The sequence below is a fragment of the Macrobrachium nipponense genome, chromosome 28 (genome assembly GCF_015104395.2).
Source record: "Macrobrachium nipponense isolate FS-2020 chromosome 28, ASM1510439v2, whole genome shotgun sequence".
Classification (NCBI taxonomy): Eukaryota; Metazoa; Arthropoda; class Malacostraca; order Decapoda; family Palaemonidae; genus Macrobrachium; species Macrobrachium nipponense.
Genome location: NC_087217.1, coordinates 38609556 through 38612597, shown reverse-complemented (window position 1 = coordinate 38612597; position 3042 = coordinate 38609556). Strand labels below are relative to the sequence as shown.

Genomic DNA, 3042 nt, shown 5'->3' with positions numbered 1-3042 from the left:
CTCAACAGTTTTGTCTTCTCTCCTCATTTTGTAATTCGTAAGGTGTTTCACAAATACTGTTCACCACGAATTGGAAATGAATTACTGAAGAGTTCACCTGTCGCCCAACCTGCCAAATGCTTCCTAGGCAACAAGAGGAATTCTACCTGACCCAACCTTCAGCGTCAGCAGGGGTGGCTCCAGGGACCTCTTTCTCAGCTGTGTTCTAAACAGGATAGACCAAATGATAAAAAACAACTAGCTCATCTGTTTGAAGTACTGAAAGACTGGGCTGTCCTCGTGGGCAGAGCTAACTTTCTCTCTCTCTGTTTGCTCTACATGTCTCAATACGAATTAAACATTATTTAAACATATTTTCTGTAAATGTGAGAATTTGAACATAAAAATATACTTTTCACAACATTATGTACAATTTCTGAGGGGAATTAATAATTTTACCAAAACCATAATTGCATTACGAAACTCACATTATAAGATTCATCCCCCCAGGAGATTACTTATCCTGGGGTAACCAGATATGTGCTCAGCTTTTAAATTATACTGTTGTAAGCACAAAGACCACCTGGTCAGTCTTTGATTATGATTTTTCATCCGCTGTATAAATGACAGGGGATTGTGATCAGACAACACTAAAGCTTCTTCATTCCTAGGTCTGTTCACATACACTTCAAACTTTTTCAATGCTGTGATTAAAGCTAGCATTTCCTTTTCAATAGTTGCATAGTTTTTCTGATGCTTTTCAGTTTTGAAGACAGGAAACACACAGGGTGCAGAAGGTTATTTTCATCTTCTTGAAGTAGAACAGCTCCAATTCCACAATCAGAGGCACCAACTTGTATCACAAATTTCTTATTAAAGTCTGGAGCTTGAAGCACCGGTCTTGAAGTCCAAATGACTTTTACCTTCTCAAAGGATTCTTGACATTCTGGAGTCCAAACAAACTTAGCTTTGGAACTAGTTAAGTCTGTCAAGGGAGCTACTACAGCTGAGAAATTTGGTCAGAAACGACAATAGAATCCAGCCATGCCCAAAAATCTTTGTAGCTGCTTCCTAGTAGTAGGTGTGGTAGCCTTATGGATACTTTCTACATTAGCATTTACTGGAGCGAGAAGGCCTTTTCCAGCTTCAAACCCAAGGTACTGAACAGTGGCCCTTCTAAACTTACTCCTCTCTGGGTTGACTGTTAGCCCTCCTCTTGTAGTTTCTTGGAAACTTTCTTCAGAATCTGGAGATGTTCTTCCCATGTTGTAGAGTAAATGACTATATCATCAAGGTATACACCTACTCGTTCTATAGATCCTAGCAGTTGATCCATCACTCGTTGAAATGTTGCAGGTGCATTCATCAGACCAAATGGCAGAACAGTATACTGATACAATACAAAAGGAGTAATAATAGCTGACAGCAACTTTGCATTTTCATCTAAGGGTATCTGATAATATACCTTTAATAAGTCTATCTTGGAAACAAACTTGGCTTGCCCAATATTATCAAGGAACTGATCTATAAGAGGCAAGGGATAATTGTCTGCCACACAAATGTAATTAAATTTCCTATAATCAGTACACATCCTAAAGGAGCCATCAAGTTTCTTCACTAACACACATGGCAAACTGTAGTGAGTTGAACTGGGTATTGCTAATCCATGTTGCATTAAATAATCAACTTCTTTCTTCAAAACATCTCGATGATAAGGTGATAGGCGATAAGCTCTTTGCTTGAATGATTTTCTATCTTCTTGGATCTTGATTTCATGTTTGGTCAGATTAGTACGTCTGGGTACATCTGGAAAATTCTCTGTGAAGCTTCTAGTCACTTCACTTAAAACCTCACCTTGTTTAACATTAAGATGTTTCACTTTATCCTCCAAATTTTCCAAAATTGAAGAATTATTCTTCTTGCTTTCAGCTCCCAATTCATAGCCGTCATCATCTTCTGTAGATGAAGTTGTCTGTATTATTGACACAGTTTCAGTTCTAGTTTCTGAGAAGTAAGGTTTCAAGAGATTCGCATGTATCTTCCTTTGTCGCTTTCTCTTTTCTGGTGTTTCAATCACATAAGTTCTATCACTTAACTTCTCAGTTATCTTGTAGGGACCTTGAAATTTATTGGCAAGGGGACTAACACTTGTTGACCAACACTAAAACTTCTTAGCTCAGCCTTCCTATCATATTTCCTTTTCATTTTCTCTTGACTCATTATCAGATTTTCTAAAGAGAATTTTCTAACCTCTTCCAACCTTTTCCTTAAGTTTTTCACATAATCTCCTTGGATTTCCTCTTGAGTTTCTTTCCAATTTTCTACAAGAATCTTAAGTGGTCTTCTCTTGTCTCTTCCAAAAATCATCTCATTAATGTGAACATCCCATGCTTTCTTGATAAGCATTCCTAACTTCAAATAACATTAAGGGTTAACCAACACCCATTCTCTTCCTGACTCAGAACAATACTTTGTCAGCATACTTTTCAATGTCTGGTGGAACCTTTCCAAGGCTCCTTGAGTTTCTGGATGATAATCAGTTGATAACTGTTGTTTCACCCCTAACAAGTTCATCACATCCTGGAATAACTTGGAAATAAAGTTCGTTCCTTTATCACTTTGTACAATTTCTGGTATCCCAAACTTTGAGAAAAACTCCACTAGTTTCTCATCAACTTTCTTGGCAGAAATATTTCTAACAGATTGCATCAGGATATCTGGTAACAGGACACATTAATGTCACCAGACATTCATTTCCCTTCTTCATCTTCGGAAGCGGTCTAACCATATCTGTAATCTCCTTGCTAAAGGGTTCTCCTCTAACTTCTAAAGGTTGTAGGGGGGCTTTCTGAATGATTTCATTTGGTTTCCCAGCTATCTGGCAGGTATGACACTCCCAACAGAACCTTCTAACATCTTTATGAATTCCAGGCCAGAAAAAATATCTCATGATCTTCTCCACAGTCTTTCTGATTCCCATATGTCCAGATTCGTGAGCTACTGCTACCACTTGCTTCCTCAATGGACATGGGATAAAAGTCTGAAGATATTCGCCCCATTCAG

At 38.1% G+C, this 3042-nt stretch overlaps 1 non-coding gene across 1 annotated transcript; it reads right to left on the bottom strand.

Annotated features, from left to right (window-relative positions):
• Positions 1–410: 410 nt before the first annotated feature.
• On the bottom strand, positions 411–517 carry LOC135201921 (small nucleolar RNA snR44). The gene has a single exon (XR_010311628.1). It is a non-coding gene; the product is annotated as a small nucleolar RNA snR44 (small nucleolar RNA).
• Positions 518–3042: the final 2525 nt, after the last annotated feature.